We start from the raw sequence: 26,023 nt of genomic DNA on the forward strand, positions 1-26,023 counted from the left end.
CTCTAAAATCAGTTGAACTACGAATTCCGATTTACTCACCTGATATCAAGAGAAAACCCAGTGCTGCATCTTTTAGACCAGCACTGACCATAAAAAGTAATTCTAAGCGTACTTACCAGTAACTTGTACTTCCTTCCATAGGAATCCATTGTGTGGTTTTCACCAGAAAAGTTTCTAAGTGTCCATTTTTGAAACGTACAATTATTCCTCTAAAATCAGCCGAAATACGACTTCTGATTTACTCACCTGTTATCAGGAGAGAACCCAGGGCTGCATCTTTTAGCCCAGCACTGACCGTGAAAAGCAATTCTAAGCGTACTTACCAGTAACTTGTATTTACTTCCATAGGAATCCATTGTGTGGTTTTCACCAGAAAAGTTTCTAAGTGTCCATTTTTGAAACGTTCAAATATTACTCTAAAATCAGCCGAACTACGAATTCCGATTTACTCACCTGTTATCAGGAGAGAACCCACTGCTGCATCTTTTAGAACAGCACTGACCCTGAAAAGTAATTCTAAGCGTATTTACCAGTAACTTGTATTTCCTTCCATAGGAATCCAGTGTGTGGTTTCACCAGAAAAGTTTCCAAGTGTCCATTTTTTAGACTTACAAATATTCCGCTAAAATCAGTTGAACTACGAATTCCTATTTACTCACCTGTTATCAGGAGAGAACCCAGGGCTGCATCTTTTAGCCCAGCACTGACCCTGAAAAGTAATTCTAAGCGTACTTACCAGTAACTTGTATTTCCTTCCATAGGAATCCATTGTGTGGTTTTCACCAGAAAAGTTTCTAAGTGTCCATTTTTGAAATGTACAAATATCCCTCTAAAATCAGCCGAACTACGAATTCTGATTTACTCACCTGTTATCAGGAGAAAACCCAGTGCTGCATCTTTTAGACCAGCACTGACTATGAAAAGTAATTCTAAGCGTACTTACCAGTAACTTGTACTTCATTCTATAGGAATCCATTGTGTGGTTTTCACCAGAAAAGTTTCTAAGTGTCCATTTTTGAAACGTACAAATATTACTCTAAAATCAGCCGAAATAGGAATTCCTATATACTCACCTGTTATCAGGAGAGAACCCAGGGCTGCATCTTTTAGCCCAGCACTGACCCTGAAAAGTAATTCTAAGCGTACTTACCAGTAACTTGTATTTCCTGCCATAGGAATCCATTGTGTGGTTTTCACCAGAAAAGTTTCGAAGTGTCCATTTTTGAAATGTACAAATATTCCTCTAAAATCAGTTGAACTACGAATTCCGATTTACTCACCTGATATCAGGAGAAAACCCAGTGCTGCATCTTTTAGACCAGCACTGACCATGAAAAGTAATTCTAAGCGTACTTACCAGTAACTTGTACTTCCTTCCATAGGAATACATTGTGTGGTTTTCACCAGAAAAGTTTCTAAGTGTCCATTTTTGAAATGTACAAATATCCCTCTAAAATCAGCCAAACTACTAATTCTGATTTACTCACCTGTTATCAGGAGAGAACCCAGTGCTGCATCTTTTAGAGCAGCACCGACCCTGAAAAGTAATTCTATGCGTATTTACCAGTAACTTGTATTTCCTTCCATATGAATCCATTGTGTGGTTTTCACCAGAAAAGTTTCCAAGTGTCCATTTTTGAAGCGCACAAATATTCCTCTAAAATCAGCCGAACTACGAATTCTGATTTACTCACCTGTTATCAGGAGAAAACCCAGTGCTGCATCTTTTAGACCAGCACTGACAATGAAAAGTAATTCTAAGCGTACTTACCAGTAACTTGTATTTCCTTCCATAGGAATCCATTGTGTAGTTTTCACCAGAAAAGTTTCCAAATGTCAAGTTTTTTAGACTTACAAATATTCCTCTAAAATCAGTTGAACTACGAATTCTGATTTACTCACCTGATATCAGGAGAAAACCCAGTGCTGCATCTTTTAGACCAGCACTGACCATGAAAAGTAATTCTAAGCGTACTTACCAGTAACTTGTACTTCCTTCCATAGGAATCCATTGTGTGGTTTTTACCAGAAAAGTTTCTAAGTGTCCATTTTTGAAACGTACAAATATTCCTCTAAAATCAGCCGAAATACGACTTCCGATTTACTCACCTGTTATCAGGAGAGAACCCAGGGCTGCATCTTTTAGCCCAGCACTGACCGTGAAAAGTAATTCTAAGCGTACTTACCAGTAACTTGTATTTACTTCCATAGGAATCCATTGTGTGGTTTTCACCAGAAAAGTTTCTAAGTGTCCATTTTTGAAACGTACAAATATTACTCTAAAATCAGCCGAACTACGAATTCCGATTTACTCACCTGTTATCAGGAGAGAACCCAGTGCTGCATCTTTTAGAGCAGCACTGACCCTGAAAAGTAATTCTAAGCGTACTTACCAGTAACTTGTATTTCCTTCCATAGGAATCCATTGTGTGGTTTTCACCAGAAAAGTTTCTAAGTGTCCATTTTTGAAATGTACAAATATCCCTCTAAAATCAGCCGAACTACGAATTCTGATTTACTCACCTGTTATCAGGAGAAAACCCAGTGCTGCATCTTTTAGACCAGCTCTGACTATGAAAAGTAATTCTAAGCGTACTTACCAGTAACTTGTACTTCATTCTATAGGAATCCATTGTGTGGTTTTCACCAGAAAAGTTTCTAAGTGTCCATTTTTGAAACGTACAAATATTCCTCTAAAATCAGCCGAAATAGGAATTCCTATATACTCACCTGTTATCAGGAGAGAACCCAGGGCTGCATCTTTTAGCCCAGCACTGACCCTGAAAAGTAATTTTAAGCGTACTTACCAGTAACTTGTATTTCCTGCCATAGGAATCCATTGTGTGGTTTTCACCAGAAAAGTTTCGAAGTGTCCATTTTTGAAATGTACAAATATTCCTCTAAAATCAGTTGAACTACGAATTCCGATTTACTCACCTGATATCAGGAGAAAACCCAGTGCTGCATCTTTTAGACCAGCACTGACCATGAAAAGTAATTCTAAGCGTACTTACCAGTAACTTGTACTTCCTTCCATAGGAATCCATTGTGTGGTTTTCACCAGAAAAGTGTCCAAGTGTCAATTTTTGAAACGTACAAATATTCCTCTAAAATCTGCCGAAATACGACTTCTGATTTACTCACCTGTTATCAGGAGAGAACCCAGGGCTGCATCTTTTAGCCCAGCACTGACCCTGAAAAGTAATTCTAAGCGTACTTACTAGTAACTTGTACTTACTTCCATAGGAATCCATTGTGTGGTTTTCACCAGAAAAGTTAACAAGTGTCCATTTTTGAAGCGTACAAATATTCCTCTAAAATCAGCCGAACTACGAATTCTGATTTACTCACCTGTTATCAGGAGAAGACCCAGTGTTGCATCTTTTAGACCAGCACTCACTATGAAAAGTAATTCTAAGCGTATTTACCAGTAACTTGTATTTCCTTCCATAGGAATCCATTGTGTGGTTTCACCAGAAAAGTTTCCAAGTGTCCATTTTTTAGACTTACAAATATACCTCTAAAATCAGTTGAACTACGAATTCCGATTTACTCACCTGATATCAGGAGAAAACCCAGTGCTGCATCTTTTAGACCAGCACTGACCATGAAAAGTAATTCTAAGCGTACTTACCAGTAACTTGTACTTCCTTCCATAGGAATCCATTGTGTGGTTTTTACCAGAAAAGTTTCTAAGTGTCCATTTTTGAAACGTACAAATATTCCTCTAAAATCAGCCGAAATACGACTTCCGATTTACTCACCTGTTATCAGGAGAGAACCCAGGGCTGCATCTTTTAGCCCAGCACTGACAGTGAAAAGTAATTCTAAGCGTACTTACCAGTAACTTGTATTTCCTTCCATATGAATCCATTGTGTGGTTTTCACCAGAAAAGTTTCCAAGTGTCCATTTTTGAAGCGTACAAATATTCCTCTAAAATCAGCCAAACTACGAATTCTGATTTACTCACCTGTTATCAGGAGAAAACCCAGTGCTGCATCTTTTAGACCAGCACTGACCCTGAAAAGTAATTCTAAGTGTATTTACCCGTAACTTGTATTTCCTTCCATAGGAATCCATTGTGTGGTTTTCACCAGAAAAGTTTCCAAGTGTCCCTTTTTGAAGCGTACAAATATTCCCCTAAAATCACCCGAACTGCGAATTCTGATTTACTCACCTGTTATCAGGAGAAAACCCAGTGCTGCATCTTTTAGACCAGCACTGACCATAAAAAGTAATTCTAAGCGTACTTACCAGTAACTTGTACTTCCTTCCATAGGAATCCATTGTGTGGTTTTCACCAGAAAAGTTTCTAAGTGTCCATTTTTGAAACGTACAATTATTCCTCTAAAATCAGCCGAAATACGACTTCCGATTTACTCACCTGTTATCAGGAGAGAACCCAGGGCTGCATCTTTTAGCCCAGCACTGACCGTGAAAAGCAATTCTAAGCGTACTTACCAGTAACTTGTATTTACTTCCATAGGAATCCATTGTGTGGTTTTCACCAGAAAAGTTTCTAAGTGTCCATTTTTGAAACGTACAAATATTACTCTAAAATCAGCCGAACTACGAATTCCGATTTACTCACCTGTTATCAGGAGAGAACCCACTGCTGCATCTTTTAGAGCAGCACTGACCCTGAAAAGTAATTCTAAGCGTATTTACCAGTAACTTGTATTTCCTTCCATAGGAATCCAGTGTGTGGTTTCACCAGAAAAGTTTCCAAGTGTCCATTTTTTAGACTTACAAATATTCCGCTAAAATCAGTTGAACTACGAATTCCTATTTACTCACCTGTTATCAGGAGAGAACCCAGGGCTGCATCTTTTAGCCCAGCACTGACCCTGAAAAGTAATTCTAAGCGTACTTACCAGTAACTTGTATTTCCTTCCATAGGAATCCATTGTGTGGTTTTCACCAGAAAAGTTTCTAAGTGTCCATTTTTGAAATGTACAAATATCCCTCTAAAATCAGACGAACTACGAATTCTGATTTACTCACCTGTTATCAGGAGAAAACCCAGTGCTGCATCTTTTAGACCAGCACTGACTATGAAAAGTAATTCTAAGCGTACTTACCAGTAACTTGTATTTCCTGCCATAGGAATCCATTGTGTGGTTTTCACCAGAAAAGTTTCGAAGTGTCCATTTTTGAAATGTACAAATATTCCTCTAAAATCAGTTGAACTACGAATTCCGATTTACTCACCTGATATCAGGAGAAAACCCAGTGCTGCATCTTTTAGACCAGCACTGACCATGAAAAGTAATTCTAAGCGTACTTACCAGTAACTTGTACTTCCTTCCATAGGAATACATTGTGTGGTTTTCACCAGAAAAGTTTCTAAGTGTCCATTTTTGAAATGTACAAATATCCCTCTAAAATCAGCCAAACTACTAATTCTGATTTACTCACCTGTTATCAGGAGAGAACCCAGTGCTGCATCTTTTAGAGCAGCACCGACCCTGAAAAGTAATTCTATGCGTATTTACCAGTAACTTGTATTTCCTTCCATATGAATCCATTGTGTGGTTTTCACCAGAAAAGTTTCCAAGTGTCCATTTTTGAAGCGTACAAATATTCCTCTAAAATCAGCCGAACTACGAATTCTGATTTACTCACCTGTTATCAGGAGAAAACCCAGTGCTGCATCTTTTAGACCAGCACTGACAATGAAAAGTAATTCTAAGCGTACTTACCAGTAACTTGTATTTCCTTCCATAGGAATCCATTGTGTAGTTTTCACCAGAAAAGTTTCCAAATGTCAAGTTTTTTAGACTTACAAATATTCCTCTAAAATCAGTTGAACTACGAATTCTGATTTACTCACCTGATATCAGGAGAAAACCCAGTGCTGCATCTTTTAGACCAGCACTGACCATGAAAAGTAATTCTAAGCGTACTTACCAGTAACTTGTACTTCCTTCCATAGGAATCCATTGTGTGGTTTTTACCAGAAAAGTTTCTAAGTGTCCATTTTTGAAACGTACAAATATTCCTCTAAAATCAGCCGAAATACGACTTCCGATTTACTCACCTGTTATCAGGAGAGAACCCAGGGCTGCATCTTTTAGCCCAGCACTGACCGTGAAAAGTAATTCTAAGCGTACTTACCAGTAACTTGTATTTACTTCCATAGGAATCCATTGTGTGGTTTTCACCAGAAAAGTTTCTAAGTGTCCATTTTTGAAACGTACAAATATTACTCTAAAATCAGCCGAACTACGAATTCCGATTTACTCACCTGTTATCAGGAGAGAACCCAGTGCTGCATCTTTTAGAGCAGCACTGACCCTGAAAAGTAATTCTAAGCGTACTTACCAGTAACTTGTATTTCCTTCCATAGGAATCCATTGTGTGGTTTTCACCAGAAAAGTTTCTAAGTGTCCATTTTTGAAATGTACAAATATCCCTCTAAAATCAGCCGAACTACGAATTCTGATTTACTCACCTGTTATCAGGAGAAAACCCAGTGCTGCATCTTTTAGACCAGCACTGACTATGAAAAGTAATTCTAAGCGTACTTACCAGTAACTTGTACTTCATTCTATAGGAATCCATTGTGTGGTTTTCACCAGAAAAGTTTCTAAGTGTCCATTTTTGAAACGTACAAATATTCCTCTAAAATCAGCCGAAATAGGAATTCCTATATACTCACCTGTTATCAGGAGAGAACCCAGGGCTGCATCTTTTAGCCCAGCACTGACCCTGAAAAGTAATTTTAAGCGTACTTACCAGTAACTTGTATTTCCTGCCATAGGAATCCATTGTGTGGTTTTCACCAGAAAAGTTTCGAAGTGTCCATTTTTGAAATGTACAAATATTCCTCTAAAATCAGTTGAACTACGAATTCCGATTTACTCACCTGATATCAGGAGAAAACCCAGTGCTGCATCTTTTAGACCAGCACTGACCATGAAAAGTAATTCTAAGCGTACTTACCAGTAACTTGTACTTCCTTCCATAGGAATCCATTGTGTGGTTTTCACCAGAAAAGTGTCCAAGTGTCAATTTTTGAAACGTACAAATATTCCTCTAAAATCTGCCGAAATACGACTTCTGATTTACTCACCTGTTATCAGGAGAGAACCCAGGGCTGCATCTTTTAGCCCAGCACTGACCCTGAAAAGTAATTCTAAGCGTACTTACTAGTAACTTGTACTTACTTCCATAGGAATCCATTGTGTGGTTTTCACCAGAAAAGTTAACAAGTGTCCATTTTTGAAGCGTACAAATATTCCTCTAAAATCAGCCGAACTACGAATTCTGATTTACTCACCTGTTATCAGGAGAAGACCCAGTGTTGCATCTTTTAGACCAGCACTCACTATGAAAAGTAATTCTAAGCGTATTTACCAGTAACTTGTATTTCCTTCCATAGGAATCCATTGTGTGGTTTCACCAGAAAAGTTTCCAAGTGTCCATTTTTTAGACTTACAAATATACCTCTAAAATCAGTTGAACTACGAATTCCGATTTACTCACCTGATATCAGGAGAAAACCCAGTGCTGCATCTTTTAGACCAGCACTGACCATGAAAAGTAATTCTAAGCGTACTTACCAGTAACTTGTACTTCCTTCCATAGGAATCCATTGTGTGGTTTTTACCAGAAAAGTTTCTAAGTGTCCATTTTTGAAACGTACAAATATTCCTCTAAAATCAGCCGAAATACGACTTCCGATTTACTCACCTGTTATCAGGAGAGAACCCAGGGCTGCATCTTTTAGCCCAGCACTGACAGTGAAAAGTAATTCTAAGCGTACTTACCAGTAACTTGTATTTCCTTCCATATGAATCCATTGTGTGGTTTTCACCAGAAAAGTTTCCAAGTGTCCATTTTTGAAGCGTACAAATATTCCTCTAAAATCAGCCAAACTACGAATTCTGATTTACTCACCTGTTATCAGGAGAAAACCCAGTGCTGCATCTTTTAGACCAGCACTGACCCTGAAAAGTAATTCTAAGTGTATTTACCAGTAACTTGTATTTCCTTCCATAGGAATCCATTGTGTGGTTTTCACCAGAAAAGTTTCCAAGTGTCCCTTTTTGAAGCGTACAAATATTCCCCTAAAATCACCCGAACTGCGAATTCTGATTTACTCACCTGTTATCAGGAGAAAACCCAGTGCTGCATCTTTTAGGCCAGCACTGACCATGAAAAGTAATTCTAAGCGTACTTACCAGTAACTTGTATTTCCTTCCATAGGAATCCATTGTGTGGTTTTCACCAGAAAAGTTTCTAAGTGTCCATTTTTGAAATGTACAAATATTCCTCTAAAATCAGCCGAACTACGAATTCCGATTTACTCACATGTTATCAGGAGAGAACCCAGTGCTGCATCTTTTAGAGCAGCACTGACCGTGAAAAGTAATTCTAAGCGTATTTACCAGTAACTTGTATTTCCTTCCATAGGAATCCATTTTGTGGTTTCACCAGAAAAGTTTCCAAGTGTCCATTTTTTAGACTTACAAATATTCCTCTAAAATCAGTTGAACTACGAATTCCGATTTACTCACCTGATATCAGGAGAAAACCCAGTGCTGCATCTTTTAGACCAGCACTGACCATGAAAAGTAATTCTAAGCGTACTTACCAGTAACTTGTACTTCCTTCCATAGGAATCCATTGTGTGGTTTTCACCAGAAAAGTGTCCAAGTGTCAATTTTTGAAACGTTCAAATATTCTTCTAAAATCAGCCGAACTACGAATTCCAATTTACTCACCTGTTATCAGGAGAGAATCCAGTGCTGCATCTTTTAGAGCAGCACTGACCCTGAAAAGTAATTCTAAGCGTACTTACCAGTAACTTGTATTTCCTTCCTTAGGAATCCATTGTGTGGTTTTCACCAGAAAAGTTTCCAAGTGTCCATTTATGAAACGTACAAATATTCCTCTAAAATCAGCCGAAATACGAATTCCTGTTTACTCACCTGTTATCAGGAGAGAACCCAGGGCTGCATCTTTTAGCCCAGCACTGACCCTGAAAAGTAATTCTAAGCGTACTTACCAGTAACTTTTATTTCCTTCCATAGGAATCCATTGTGTGGTTTTCACCAGAAAAGTTTCCAAGTGTCCATTTTTGAAATGTACAAATATTCCTCTAAAATCAGCCGATCTACGAATCCCGATTTACTCACCTGTTATCAGGAGAGAACCCAGTGCTGCATCTTTTAGAGCAGCACTGACCCTGAAAAGTAATTCTAAGCGTATTTACCAGTAACTTGTATTTCCTTCCATAGGAATCCATTGTGTGGTTTTCACCAGAAAAGTTTCCAAATGTCCATTTTTGAAACGTACAAATATTCCTCTAAAATCAGCCGCAATACGACTTCCGATTTACTCACCTGTTATCAGGAGAGAACCCAGGGCTGCATCTTTTAGCCCAGCACTGACCCTGAAAAGTAATTCTAAGCGTACTTACCAGTAACTTTTATTTCCTTCCATAGGAATCCATTGTGTGGTTTTCACCAGAAAAGTTTCCAAGTGTCCATTTTTGAAATGTACAAATATTCCTCTAAAATCAGCCGATCTACGAATCCCGATTTACTCACCTGTTATCAGGAGAGAACCCAGTGCTGCATCTTTTAGAGCAGCACTGACCCTGAAAAGTAATTCTAAGCGTATTTACCAGTAACTTGTATTTCCTTCCATATGAATCCATTGTGTGGTTTTCACCAGAAAAGTTTCCAAGTGTCCATTTTTGAAGCGCACAAATATTCCTCTAAAATCAGCCAAACTACGAATTCTGATTTACTCACCTGTTATCAGGAGAAAACCCAGTGCTGCATCTTTTAGACCAGCACTGACTATGAAAAGTAATTCTAAGCGTACTTACCAGTAACTTGTACTTCCTTCCATAGGAATCCATTGTGTGATTTTCACCAGAAATGTTTCTAAGTGTCCGTTTTTGAAACGTACAAATATTCCTCTAAAATCAGCCGAAATACGAATTCCGATTTACTCACCTGTTATCAGGAGAGAACCCAGTGCTGCATCTTTTAGAGCAGCACTGACCCTGAAAAGTAATTCTAAGCGTATTTACCAGTAACTTGTATTTCCTTCCATATGAATCCATTGTGTGGTTTTCACCAGAAAAGTTTCCAAGTGTCCATTTTTGAAGCGCACAAATATTCCTCTAAAATCAGCCAAACTACGAATTCTGATTTACTCACCTGTTATCAGGAGAAAACCCAGTGCTGCATCTTTTAGACCAGCACTGAGCATGAAAAGTAATTCTAAGCGTACTTACCAGTAACTTGTACTTCCTTCCATAGGAATCCATTGTGTGGTTTTCACCAGAAAAGTTTCTAAGTGTCCATTTTTGAAACGTACAAATATTCCTCTAAAATCAGCCGAAATACGACTTCCGATTTACTCACCTGTTATCAGGAGAGAACCCAGGGCTGCATCTTTTAGCCCAGCACTGACCCTGAAAAGTAATTCTAAGCGTACTTACCAGTAACTTGTATTTACTTCCATAGGAATCCATTGTGTGTTTTTCACCAGAAATGTTTCTAAGTGTCCATTTTTGAAACGTACAAATATTCCTCTAAAATCAGCCGAAATACGAATTCCGATTTACTCACCTGTTATCAGGAGAGAACCCAGGGCTGCATCTTTTAGCCCAGCACTGACCCTGAAAAGTAATTCTAAGTGTACTTACCAGTAACTTGTATTTCCTTCCATAGGAATCCATTGTGTGGTTTTCACCAGAAAAGTTTCTAAGTGTCCATTTTTAAACGTATAAATATTCCTCTAAAATCAGCCAAACTACTAATTCTGATTTACTCACCTGTTATCAGGAGAGAACCCAGTGCTGCATCTTTTAGAGCAGCACTGACCCTGAAAAGTAATTCTATGCGTATTTACCAGTAACTTGTATTTCCTTCCATATGAATCCATTGTGTGGTTTTCACCAGAAAAGTTTCCAAGTGTCCATTTTTGAAGCGTACAAATATTCCTCTAAAATCAGCCAAACTACGAATTCTTATTTACTCACCTGTTATCAGGAGAAAACCCAGTGCTGCATCTTTTAGACCAGCACTGACAATGAAAAGTAATTCTAAGCGTACTTACCAGGAACTTGTACTTCCTTCCATAGGAATCCATTGTGTGATTTTCACCAGAAAAGTTTCTAAGTGTCCATTTTTGAAACGTACAAATATTCCTCTAAAATCAGCCGAAATAAGAATTCCGATTTACTCACCTGTTATCAGGAGAGAACCCAGTGCTGCATCTTTTAGAGCAGCACTGACCCTGAAAAGTAATTCTAAGCGTATTTACCAGTAACTTGTACTTCCTTCCATAGGAATCGATTGAGTGATCTTCACCAGAAAAGTTTCTAAGTGTCCATTTTTGAAACGTACAAATATTCCTCTAAAATCAGCCGAAATACGAATTCCGATTTACTCACCTGTTATCAGGAGAGAACCCAGGGCTGCATCTTTTAGCCCAGCACTGACCCTGAAAAGTAATTCTAAGTGTACTTACCAGTAACTTGTATTTCCGTCCATAGGAATCCATTGTGTGGTTTTCACCAGAAAAGTTTCTAAGTGTCCATTTTTAAACGTATAAATTTTCCTCTAAAATCAGCCAAACTACTAATTCTGATTTACTCACCTGTTATCAGGAGAGAACCCAGTGCTGCATCTTTTAGAGCAGCACCGACCCTGAAAAGTAATTCTATGCGTATTTACCAGTAACTTGTATTTCCTTCCATATGAATCCATTGTGTGGTTTTCACCAGAAAAGTTTCCAAGTGTCCATTTTTGAAGTGTACAAATATTCCTCTAAAATCAGCCGAACTACGAATTCTGATTTACTCACCTGTTATCAGGAGAAAACCCAGTGCTGCATCTTTTAGACCAGCACTGACAATGAAAAGTAATTCTAAGCGTACTTACCAGTAACTTGTATTTCCTTCCATAGGAATCCATTGTGTAGTTTTCACCAGAAAAGTTTCCAAATGTCAAGTTTTTTAGACTTACAAATATTCCTCTAAAATCAGTTGAACTACGAATTCCGATTTACTCACCTGATATCAAGAGAAAACCCAGTGCTGCATCTTTTAGACCAGCACTGACCATAAAAAGTAATTCTAAGCGTACTTACCAGTAACTTGTACTTCCTTCCATAGGAATCCATTGTGTGGTTTTCACCAGAAAAGTTTCTAAGTGTCCATTTTTGAAACGTACAAATATTCCTCTAAAATCAGCCGAAATACGACTTCCGATTTACTCACCTGTTATCAGGAGAGAACCCAGGGCTGCATCTTTTAGCCCAGCACTGACCGTGAAAAGCAATTCTAAGCGTACTTACCAGTAACTTGTATTTACTTCCATAGGAATCCATTTTGTGGTTTCACCAGAAAAGTTTCCAAGTGTCCATTTTTTAGACTTACAAATATTCCGCTAAAATCAGTTGAACTACGAATTCCTATTTACTCACCTGTTATCAGGAGAGAACCCAGGGCTGCATCTTTTAGCCCAGCACAGACCCTGAAAAGTAATTCTAAGCGTACTTACCAGTAACTTGTATTTCCTTCCATAGGAATCCATTGTGTGGTTTTCACCAGAAAAGTTTCTAAGTGTCCATTTTTGAAATGTACAAATAACCCTCTAAAATCAGCCGAACTACGAATTCTGATTTACTCACCTGTTATCAGGAGAAAACCCAGTGCTGCATCTTTTAGACCAGCACTGACTATGAAAAGTAATTCTAAGCGTACTTACCAGTAACTTGTACTTCATTCTATAGGAATCCATTGTGTGGTTTTCACCAGAAAAGTTTCTAAGTGTCCATTTTTGAAACGTACAAATATTCCTCTAAAATCAGCCGAAATAGGAATTCCTATATACTCACCTGTTATCAGGAGAGAACCCAGGGCTGCATCTTTTAGCCCAGCACTGACCCTGAAAATTAATTCTAAGCGTACTTACCAGTAACTTGTATTTCCTGCCATAGGAATCCATTGTGTGGTTTTCACCAGAAAAGTTTCGAAGTGTCCATTTTTGAAATGTACAAATATTCCTCTAAAATCAGTTGAACTACGAATTCCGATTTACTCACCTGATATCAGGAGAAAACCCAGTGCTGCATCTTTTAGACCAGCACTGACCATGAAAAGTAATTCTAAGCGTACTTACCAGTAACTTGTACTTCCTTCCATAGGAATCCATTGTGTGGTTTTCACCAGAAAAGTGTCCAAGTGTCAATTTTTGAAACGTACAAATATTCCTCTAAAATCTGCCGAAATACGACTTCTGATTTACTCACCTGTTATCAGGAGAGAACCCAGGGCTGCATCTTTTAGCCCAGCACTGACCCTGAAAAGTAATTCTAAGCGTACTTACTAGTAACTTGTACTTACTTCCATAGGAATCCATTGTGTGGTTTTCACCAGAAAAGTTAACAAGTGTCCATTTTTGAAGCGTACAAATATTCCTCTAAAATCAGCCGAACTACGAATTCTGATTTACTCACCTGTTATCAGGAGAAGACCCAGTGTTGCATCTTTTAGACCAGCACTAACTATGAAAAGTAATTCTAAGCGTATTTACCAGTAACTTGTATTTCCTTCCATAGGAATCCATTGTGTGGTTTCACCAGAAAAGTTTCCAAGTGTCCATTTTTTAGACTTACAAATATACCTCTAAAATCAGTTGAACTACGAATTCCGATTTACTCACCTGTTATCAGGAGAGAACCCAGTGCTGCATCTTTTAGAGCAGCACTGACCCTGAAAAGTAATTCTAAGTGTATTTACCAGTAACTTGTATTTCCTTCCATAGGAATCCATTGTGTGGTTTTCACCAGAAAAGTTTCCAAGTGTCCATTTTTGAAGCGTACAAATATTCCTCTAAAATCAACCGAACTGCGAATTCTGATTTACTCACCTGTTATCAGGAGAAAACCCAATGCTGCATCTTTTAGGCCAGCACTGACCATGAAAAGTAATTCTAAGCGTACTTACCAGTAACTTGAACTTCCTTCCATAGGAATCCATTGTGTGGTTTTCACCAGAAAAGTTTCCAAGTGTCCATTTTTGAAACGTACAACTATTCCTCTAAAATCAGCCGAAATATGACTTCCGATTTACTCACCTGTTATCAGGAGAGAACCCAGGGCTGCATCTTTTAGCCCAGCACTGACCGGGAAAAGTAATTCTAAGCGTACTTACCAGTAACTTGTATTTACTTCCATAGGAATCCATCGTGTGGTTTTCACCAGAAAAGTTTCTAAGTGTCCATTTTTGAAACGTACAAATATTCCTCTAAAATCAGCCGAACTACGAATTCCGATTTACTCACCTGTTATCAGGAGAAAACCCAGTGCTGCATCTTTTAGGCCAGCACTGACCATGAAAAGAAATTCTAAGTGTACTTACCAGTAACTTGTACTTCCTTCCATAGGAATCCATTGTGTGATTTTCACAAGAAAAGTTTCTAAGTGTCCGTTTTTGAAATGTACAAATATTCCTCTAAAATCAGCCGAACTATGAATTCCGATTTACTCACCTGTTATCAGGAGAGAACCCAGTGCTGCATCTTTTAGGCCAGCACTGACCATGAAAAGTAATTCTAAGCGTATTTACCAGTAACTTGTATTTCCTTCCATAGGAATCCATTGTGTGGTTTTCACCAGAAAAGTTTCCAAATGTCTATTTTTTAGACTTACAAATATTCCTCTAAAATCAGTTGAACTACGAAATCTGATTTACTCACCTGATATCAGGAGAAAACCCAGTGCTGCATCTTTTAGACCAGCACTGACCCTGAAAAGTAATTCTAAGCGTACTTACCAGTAACTTGTACTTCCTTCCATAGGAATCCATTGTGTGGTTTTCACCAGAAAAGTTTCTAAGTGTCCATTTTTGAAACGTACAAATATTCCTCTAACATCAGCCGAACTACGAATTCCGATTTACTCACCTGATATCAGGAGAAAACCCAGCGCTGCATCTTTTAGGCCAGCACTGACCATGAAAAGTAATTCTAAGCGTACTTACCAGTAACTTGTACTTCCTTCCATAGGAATCCATTGTGTGGTTTTCACCAGAAAAGTTTCTAAGTGTCCATTTTTGAAGCATACAAATATTCCTCTAAAATCACCCGAACTGCGAATTCTGATTTACTCACCTGATATCAGGAGAAAACCCAGTGCTGCATCTTTAAGACCAGCCCTGACCATGAAAAGTAATTCTAAGCGTACTTACCAGTAACTTGTACTTCTTTCCATAGGAATCCATTGTGTGGTTTTCACCAGAGAAGTTTCTAAGTGTCCATTTTTGAAACATACAAATATTCCTCTAAAATCAGCTGAACTACGAATTCTGATTTACTCACCTGTTATCAGAAGAAGACCCAGTGTTGCATCTTTTAGACCAGCACTGACTTTGAAAAGTAATTCTAAGCGTACATACCAGTAACTTGTACTTTCTTCCATAGGAATCCATTGTGTGATTTTCACCAGAAAAGTTTCTAAGTGTCCATTTTTGAAACGTACAAATATTCCTCTAAAATCAGCCGAACTACAAATTCCGATTTACTCACCTGTTATCAGGAGAGAACCCAGTGCTGCATCTTTTAGCCCAGCACTGACCCTGAAAAGTAATTCTAAGCGTACTTACTAGTAACTTGTATTTACTTCCATAGGAATCCATTGTGTGGTTTTCACCAGAAAAGTTAACAAGTGTCCATTTTTGAAGCGTACAAATATTCCTCTAAAATCACCCGAACTGCGAATTCTGATTTAACCACCTGTTATCAGGAGAAGACCCAGTGTTGCATCTTTTAGACCAGCACTGACTATGAAAAGTAATTCTAAGCGTACTTACCAGTAACTTGTACTTCCTTCCATAGGAATCCATTGTGTGATTTTCACCAGAAAAGTTTCCAAGTGTCCATTGATGAAACATACAAATATTCCTCTAAAATCAGCCCAAATACGAATTCCAATTTACTCACCTGTTATCAGGAGAGAACCCAGTGCTGCATCTTTTAGAGCAGCACTGACCCTGAAAAGTAATTCTAAGCGTACTTACCAGTAACTTGTATTTCCTTCCTTAGGAATCCATTGTGTGGTTTTCACCAGAAAAGTTTCCAAGTGTCCATTTATGAAACGTACAAATATTCCTCTAAAATCAGCCGAAATACGAATTCCTGTTTACTCACCTGTTATCAGGAGAGAACCCATGGCTGCATCTTTTAGCCCAGCACTGACCGTGAAAAGTAATTCTAAGCGTACTTACCAGTAACTTGTATTTACTTCCATAGGAATCCATTGTGTGGTTTTCACCAGAAAAGTTTCTAAGTGCCCATTTTTGAAACGTACAAATATTCCTCTAAAATCAGCCGAACTACGAATTCTGATTTACTCACCTGTTATCAGGAGAGAACCCAGTGCTGCATCTTTTAGAGCAGCACTGACCCTGAAAAGTAATTCTAAGCGTATTTACCAGTAACTTGTATTTCCTTCCATAGGAATCCATTTTGTGGTTTCACCAGAAAAGTTTCCAAGCGTCCATTTTTTAGACTTACAAATATTCCTCTAAAATCAGTTGAACTACGAATTCCGATTTACTCACCTGTTATCAGGAGAGAACCCAGTGCTGCATCTTTTAGAGCTGCACTGACCCTGAAAAGTAATTCTAAGCGTATTTACCAGTACCTTGTATTTCCTTCCATAGGAATCCATTGTGTGGTTTTCACCAGAAAAGTTTCCAAGTGTCTATTTATGAAACGTACAAATATTCCTTTAAAATCAGCCGAACTACGAATTCCGATTTACTCACCTGTTATCAGGAGAGAACCCAGTGCTGCATCTTTTAGAGCAGCACTGACCCTGAAAAGTAATTCTAAGCGTATTTACCAGTACCTTGTATTTCCTTCCATAGGAATCCATTGTGTGGTTTTCACCAGAAAAGTTTCCAAGTGTCCATTTTTGAAGCGTACAAATATTCCTCTAAAATCACCCGAACTGCGAATTCTGATTTACTCACCTGTTACCAGGAGAAAACCCAATGCTGCATCTTTTAGGCCAACACTGACCATGAAATGTATTTCTAAGCGTACTTACCAGTAACTTGTACTTCCTTCCATAGGAATCCATTTTGTGGTTTTCACCAGAAAAGTTTCTAAGTGTCCATTTTTGAAACGTACAAATATTCCTCTAAAATCAGCCGAAATACGAATTCCTATTTACTCACCTGTTATCAGGAGAGAACCCAGGGCTGCATCTTTTAGCCCAGCACTGACCCTGAAAAGTAATTCTAAGCGTACTTACCAGTAACTTTTATTTCCTTCCATAGGAATCCATTGTGTGGTTTTCACCAGAAAAGTTTCTAAGTGTCCATTTTTGAAATGTACAAATATTCCTCTAAAATCAGCCGAACTACGAATTCCGATTTACTCACCTGTTATCAGGAGAGAACCCAGTGTTGCATCTTGTAGAGCAGCACTGACCATGAAAAGTAATTCTAAGCGTACTTACCAGTAACTTGTATTTCCTTCCATAGGAATCCATTGTGTGGTTTTCACCAGAAAAGTTTCTAAGTGTCCATTTTTGAAACGTACAAATATTCCTCTAAAATCAGCCGAAATACGACTTCCGATTTACTCACCTGTTATCAGGAGAGAACCCAGGGCTGCATCTTTTAGCCCAGCACTGACCGTGAAAAGTAATTCTAAGCGTACTTACCAGTAACTTGTATTTACTTCCATAGGAATCCATTGTGTGGTTTTCACCAGAAAAGATTCTAAGTGTCCATTTTTGAAACATACAAATATTCCTCTAAAATCAGCCGAACTACGAATTCCGATTTACTCACCTGTTATCAGGAGAGAACCCAGTGCTGCATCTTTTAGAGCAGCACTGACCCTGAAAAGTAATTCTAAGCGTATTTACCAGTAACTTGTATTTCCTTCCATAGGAATCCATTTTGTGGTTTCACCAGAAAAGTTTCCAAGTGTCCATTTTTTAGACTTACAAATATTCCTCTAAAATCAGTTGAACTACGAATTCCGATTTACTCACCTGTTATCAGGAGAGAACCCAGTGCTGCATCCTTTAGAGCAGCACTGACCCTGAAAAGTAATTCTAAGTGTATTTACCAGTAACTTGTATTTCCTTCCATAGGAATCCATTGTGTGGTTTTCACCAGAAAAGTTTCCAAGTGTCCATTTTTGAAGCGTACAAATATTCCTCTAAAATCACCCGAACTGCGAATTCTGATTTACTCACCTGTTATCAGGAGAAAACCCAATGCTGCATCTTTTAGGCCAGCACTGACCATGAAAAGTAATTCTAAGCGTACTTACCAGTAACTTGTATTTCCTTCCATAGGAATCCATTGTGTGGTTTTCACCAGAAAAGCTTCCAAGGTTCCATTTTTGAAGCGTAGAAATATTCCTCTAAAATCAGCCGAACTACGCATTCTGATTTACTCACCTGTTATCAGGAGAAAACCCAGTGCTGCATCTTTTAGACCAGCACTGACTATGAAAAGTAATTCTAAGCGTACTTACCAGGAACTTGTACTTCCTTCCATAGGAATCCATTGTGTGATTTTCACCAGAAAAGTTTTTAAGTGTCCATTTTTGAAACGTACAAATATTCCTCTAAAATCAGCCGAAATACGACTTCCGATTTACTCACCTGTTACCAGGAGAGAACCCAGGGCTGCATCTTTTAGCTCAGCACTGACCCTGAAAAGTAATTCTAAGCGTACTTACCAGTAACTTGTATTTACTTCCATAGGAATCCATTGTGTGTTTTTCACCAGAAATGTTTCTAAGTGTCCATTTTTGAAACGTACAAATATTCCTCTAAAATCAGCCGAAATACGAATTCCGATTTACTCACCTGTTATCAGGAGAGAACCCAGGGCTGCATCTTTTAGCCCAGCACTGACCCTGAAAAGTAATTCTAAGTGTATTTACCAGTAACTTGTATTTCCTTCCTTAGGAATCCATTGTGTGGTTTTCACCAGAAAAGTTTCTAAGTGTCCATTTTTAAACGTATAAATATTCCTCTAAAATCAGCCAAACTACTAATTCTGATTTACTCACCTGTTATCAGGAGAGAACCCAGTGCTGCATCTTTTAGAGCAGCACTGACCCTGAAAAGTAATTCTATGCGTATTTACCAGTAACTTGTATTTCCTTCCATATGAATCCATTGTGTGGTTTTCACCAGAAAAGTTTCCAAGTGTCCATTTTTGAAGCGTACAAATATTCCTCTAAAATCAGCCAAACTACGAATTCTTATTTACTCACCTGTTATCAGGAGAAAACCCAGTGCTGCATCTTTTAGACCAGCACTGACAATGAAAAGTAATTCTAAGCGTACTTACCAGGAACTTGTACTTCCTTCCATAGGAATCCATTGTGTGATTTTCACCAGGAAAGTTTCTAAGTGTCCATTTTTGAAACGTACAAATATTCCTCTAAAATCAGCCGAAATACGAATTCCGATTTACTCACCTGTTATCAGGAGAGAACCCAGTGCTGCATCTTTTAGAGCAGCACTGACCCTGAAAAGTAATTCTAAGCGTATTTACCAGTAACTTGTACTTCCTTCCATAGGAATCGATTGAGTGATCTTCACCAGAAAAGTTTCTAAGTGTCCATTTTTGAAACGTACAAATATTCCTCTAAAATCAGCCGAAATACGAATTCCGATTTACTCACCTGTTATCAGGAGAGAACCCAGGGCTGCATCTTTTAGCCCAGCACTGACCCTGAAAAGTAATTCTAAGTGTACTTACCAGTAACTTGTATTTCCTTCCATAGGAATCCATTGTGTGGTTTTCACCAGAAAAGTTTCTAAGTGTCCATTTTTAAACGTATAAATTTTCCTCTAAAATCAGCCAAACTACTAATTCTGATTTACTCACCTGTTATCAGGAGAGAACCCAGTGCTGCATCTTTTAGAGCAGCACCGACCCTGAAAAGTAATTCTATGCGTATTTACCAGTAACTTGTATTTCCTTCCATATGAATCCATTGTGTGGTTTTCACCAGAAAAGTTTCCAAGTGTCCATTTTTGAAGCGTACAAATATTCCTCTAAAATCAGCCGAACTACGAATTCTGATTTACTCACCTGTTATCAGGAGAAAACCCAGTGCTGCATCTTTTAGACCAGCACTGACAATGAAAAGTAATTCTAAGCGTACTTACCAGTAACTTGTATTTCCTTCCATAGGAATCCATTGTGTAGTTTTCACCAGAAAAGTTTCCAAATGTCAAGTTTTTTAGACTTACAAATATTCCTCTAAAATCAGTTGAACTACGAATTCCGATTTACTCACCTGATATCAAGAGAAAACCCAGTGCTGCATCTTTTAGACCAGCACTGACCATAAAAAGTAATTCTAAGCGTACTTACCAGTAACTTGTACTTCCTTCCATAGGAATCCATTGTGTGGTTTTCACCAGAAAAGTTTCTAAGTGTCCATTTTTGAAACGTACAAATATTCCTCTAAAATCAGCCGAAATACGACTTCCGATTTACTCACCTGTTATCAGGAGAGAACCCAGGGCTGCATCTTTTAGCCCAGCACTGACCGTGAAAAGCAATTCTAAGCGTACTTACCAGTAACTTGTATTGACTTCCATAGGAATCCATTTTGTGGTTTCACCAGAAAAGTTTCCAAGTGTCCATTTTTTAGACTTACAAATATTCCGCTAAAATCAGTTGAACTACGAATTCCTATTTACTCACCTGTTATCAGGAGAGAACCCAGGGCTGCATCTTTTAGCCCAGCACAGACCCTGAAAAGTAATTCTAAGCGTACTTACCAGTAACTTGTATTTCCTTCCATAGGAATCCATTGTGTGGTTTTCACCAGAAAAGTTTCTAAGTGTCCATTTTTGAAATGTACAAATAACCCTCTAAAATCAGCCGAACTACGAATTCTGATTTACTCACCTGTTATCAGGAGAAAACCCAGTGCTGCATCTTTTAGACCAGCACTGACTATGAAAAGTAATTCTAAGCGTACTTACCAGTAACTTGTACTTCATTCTATAGGAATCCATTGTGTGGTTTTCACCAGAAAAGTTTCTAAGTGTCCATTTTTGAAACGTACAAATATTCCTCTAAAATCAGCCGAAATAGGAATTCCTATATACTCACCTGTTATCAGGAGAGAACCCAGGGCTGCATCTTTTAGCCCAGCACTGACCCTGAAAATTAATTCTAAGCGTACTTACCAGTAACTTGTATTTCCTGCCATAGGAATCCATTGTGTGGTTTTCACCAGAAAAGTTTCGAAGTGTCCATTTTTGAAATGTACAAATATTCCTCTAAAATCAGTTGAACTACGAATTCCGATTTACTCACCTGATATCAGGAGAAAACCCAGTGCTGCATCTTTTAGACCAGCACTGACCATGAAAAGTAATTCTAAGCGTACTTACCAGTAACTTGTACTTCCTTCCATAGGAATCCATTGTGTGGTTTTCACCAGAAAAGTGTCCAAGTGTCAATTTTTGAAACGTACAAATATTCCTCTAAAATCTGCCGAAATACGACTTCTGATTTACTCACCTGTTATCAGGAGAGAACCCAGGGCTGCATCTTTTAGCCCAGCACTGACCCTGAAAAGTAATTCTAAGCGTACTTACTAGTAACTTGTACTTACTTCCATAGGAATCCATTGTGTGGTTTTCACCAGAAAAGTTAACAAGTGTCCATTTTTGAAGCGTACAAATATTCCTCTAAAATCAGCCGAACTACGAATTCTGATTTACTCACCTGTTATCAGGAGAAGACCCAGTGTTGCATCTTTTAGACCAGCACTAACTATGAAAAGTAATTCTAAGCGTATTTACCAGTAACTTGTATTTCCTTCCATAGGAATCCATTGTGTGGTTTCACCAGAAAAATTTCCAAGTGTCCATTTTTTAGACTTACAAATATACCTCTAAAATCAGTTGAACTACGAATTCCGATTTACTCACCTGTTATCAGGAGAGAACCCAGTGCTGCATCTTTTAGAGCAGCACTGACCCTGAAAAGTAATTCTAAGTGTATTTACCAGTAACTTGTATTTCCTTCCATAGGAATCCATTGTGTGGTTTTCACCAGAAAAGTTTCCAAGTGTCCATTTTTGAAGCGTACAAATATTCCTCTAAAATCAACCGAACTGCGAATTCTGATTTACTCACCTGTTATCAGGAGAAAACCCAATGCTGCATCTTTTAGGCCAGCACTGACCATGAAAAGTAATTCTAAGCGTACTTACCAGTAACTTGTACTTCCTTCCATAGGAATCCATTGTGCGGTTTGCACCAGAAAAGTTTCTAAGTGTCCATTTTTGAAGCGTACAAATATTCCTCTAAAATCAGCCGAAATACGAATTCCTATTTACTCACCTGTTATCAGGAGAGAACCCAGGGCTGCATCTTTTAGCCCAGCACTGACCCTGAAAAGTAATTCTAAACGTACTTACCAGTAACTTGTATTTCCTTCCATAGGAATCCATTGTGTGGTTTTCACCAGAAAAGTTTCCAAGTGTCCATTTTTGAAACGTACAACTATTCCTCTAAAATCAGCCGAAATATGACTTCCGATTTACTCACCTGTTATCAGGAGAGAACCCAGGGCTGCATCTTTTAGCCCAGCACTGACCGGGAAAAGTAATTCTAAGCGTACTTACCAGTAACTTGTATTTACTTCCATAGGAATCCATCGTGTGGTTTTCACCAGAAAAGTTTCTAAGTGTCCATTTTTGAAACGTACAAATATTCCTCTAAAATCAGCCGAACTACGAATTCCGATTTACTCACCTGTTATCAGGAGAAAACCCAGTGCTGCATCTTTTAGGCCAGCACTGACCATGAAAAGAAATTCTAAGTGTACTTACCAGTAACTTGTACTTCCTTCCATAGGAATCCATTGTGTGATTTTCACAAGAAAAGTTTCTAAGTGTCCGTTTTTGAAATGTACAAATATTCCTCTAAAATCAGCCGAACTATGAATTCCGATTTACTCACCTGTTATCAGGAGAGAACCCAGTGCTGCATCTTTTAGGCCAGCACTGACCATGAAAAGTAATTCTAAGCGTATTTACCAGTAACTTGTATTTCCTTCCATAGGAATCCATTGTGTGGTTTTCACCAGAAAAGTTTCCAAATGTCTATTTTTTAGACTTACAAATATTCCTCTAAAATCAGTTGAACTACGAAATCTGATTTACTCACCTGATATCAGGAGAAAACCCAGTGCTGCATCTTTTAGACCAGCACTGACCCTGAAAAGTAATTCTAAGCGTACTTACCAGTAACTTGTACTTCCTTCCATAGGAATCCATTGTGTGGTTTTCACCAGAAAAGTTTCTAAGTGTCCATTTTTGAAACGTACAAATATTCCTCTAACATCAGCCGAACTACGAATTCCGATTTACTCACCTGTTATCAGGAGAAAACCCAGCGCTGCATCTTTTAGGCCAGCACTGACCATGAAAAGTAATTCTAAGCGTACTTACCAGTAACTTGTACTTCCTTCCATAGGAATCCATTGTGTGGTTTTCACCAGAAAAGTTTCTAAGTGTCCATTTTTGAAGCATACAAATATTCCTCTAAAATCACCCGAACTGCGAATTCTGATTTACTCACCTGATATCAGGATAAAACCCAGTGCTGCATCTTTAAGACCAGCCCTGACCATGAAAAGTAATTCTAAGCGTACTTACCAGTAACTTGTACTTCTTTCCATAGGAATCCATTGTGTGGTTTTCACCAGAGAAGTTTCTAAGTGTCCATTTTTGAAACATACAAATATTCCTCTAAAATCAGCTGAACTACGAATTCTGATTTACTCACCTGTTATCAGAAGAAGACCCAGTGTTGCATCTTTTAGACCAGCACTGACTTTGAAAAGTAATTCTAAGCGTACATACCAGTAACTTGTACTTCCTTCCATAGGAATCCATTGTGTGATTTTCACCAGAAAAGTTTCTAAGTGTCCATTTTTGAAACGTACAAATATTCCTCTAAAATCAGCCGAAATAAGAATTCCGATTTACTCACCTGTTATCAGGAGAGAACCCAGTGTTGCATCTTTTAGACCAGCACTGACTTTGAAAAGTAATTCTAAGCGTACATACCAGTAACTTGTACTTTCTTCCATAGGAATCCATTGTGTGATTTTCACCAGAAAAGTTTCTAAGTGTCCATTTTTGAAACGTACAAATATTCCTCTAAAATCAGCCGAACTACAAATTCCGATTTACTCACCTGTTATCAGGAGAGAACCCAGTGCTGCATCTTTTAGCCCAGCACTGACCCTGAAAAGTAATTCTAAGCGTACTTACTAGTAACTTGTATTTACTTCCATAGGAATCCATTGTGTGGTTTTCACCAGAAAAGTTAACAAGTGTCCATTTTTGAAGCGTACAAATATTCCTCTAAAATCAGCCGAACTACGAATTCTGATTTACTCACCTGTTATCAGGAGAAGACCCAGTGTTGCATCTTTTAGACCAGCACTGACTATGAAAAGTAATTCTAAGCGTACTTACCAGTAACTTGTACTTCCTTCCATAGGAATCCATTGTGTGATTTTCACCAGAAAAGTTTCCAAGTGTCCATTGATGAAACATACAAATATTCCTCTAAAATCAGCCCAAATACGAATTCCAATTTACTCACCTGTTATCAGGAGAGAACCCAGTGCTGCATCTTTTAGAGCAGCACTGACCCTGAAAAGTAATTCTAAGCGTACTTACCAGTAACTTGTATTTCCTTCCTTAGGAATCCATTGTGTGGTTTTCACCAGAAAAGTTTCCAAGTGTCCATTTATGAAACGTACAAATATTCCTCTAAAATCAGCCGAAATACGAATTCCTGTTTACTCACCTGTTATCAGGAGAGAACCCATGGCTGCATCTTTTAGCCCAGCACTGACCGTGAAAAGTAATTCTAAGCGTACTTACCAGTAACTTGTATTTACTTCCATAGGAATCCATTGTGTGGTTTTCACCAGAAAAGTTTCTAAGTGCCCATTTTTGAAACGTACAAATATTCCTCTAAAATCAGCCGAACTACGAATTCTGATTTACTCACCTGTTATCAGGAGAGAACCCAGTGCTGCATCTTTTAGAGCAGCACTGACCCTGAAAAGTAATTCTAAGCGTATTTACCAGTAACTTGTATTTCCTTCCATAGGAATCCATTTTGTGGTTTCACCAGAAAAGTTTCCAAGCGTCCATTTTTTAGACTTACAAATATTCCTCTAAAATCAGTTGAACTACGAATTCCGATTTACTCACCTGTTATCAGGAGAGAACCCAGTGCTGCATCTTTTAGAGCAGCACTGACCCTGAAAAGTAATTCTAAGCGTATTTACCAGTACCTTGTATTTCCTTCCATAGGAATCCATTGTGTGGTTTTCACCAGAAAAGTTTCCAAGTGTCTATTTATGAAACGTACAAATATTCCTTTAAAATCAGCCGAACTACGAATTCCGATTTACTCACCTGTTATCAGGAGAGAACCCAGTGCTGCATCTTTTAGAGCAGCAGTGACCCTGAAAAGTAATTCTAAGCGTATTTACCAGTACCTTGTATTTCCTTCCATAGGAATCCATTGTGTGGTTTTCACCAGAAAAGTTTCCAAGTGTCCATTTTTGAAGCGTACAAATATTCCTCTAAAATCACCCGAACTGCGAATTCTGATTTACTCACCTGTTACCAGGAGAAAACCCAATGCTGCATCTTTTAGGCCAACACTGACCATGAAAAGTAATTCTAAGCGTACTTACCAGTAACTTGTACTTCCTTCCATAGGAATCCATTTTGTGGTTTTCACCAGAAAAGTTTCTAAGTGTCCATTTTTGAAACGTACAAATATTCCTCTAAAATCAGCCAAAATACGAATTCCTATTTACTCACCTGTTATCAGGAGAGAACCCAGGGCTGCATCTTTTAGCCCAGCACTGACCCTGAAAAGTAATTCTAAGCGTACTTACCAGTAACTTTTATTTCCTTCCATAGGAATCCATTGTGTGGTTTT

Source organism: Triturus cristatus, chromosome 1_1 (assembly GCF_964204655.1).
Source record: "Triturus cristatus chromosome 1_1, aTriCri1.1, whole genome shotgun sequence".
Lineage (NCBI taxonomy): Eukaryota > Metazoa > Chordata > Amphibia > Caudata > Salamandridae > Triturus > Triturus cristatus.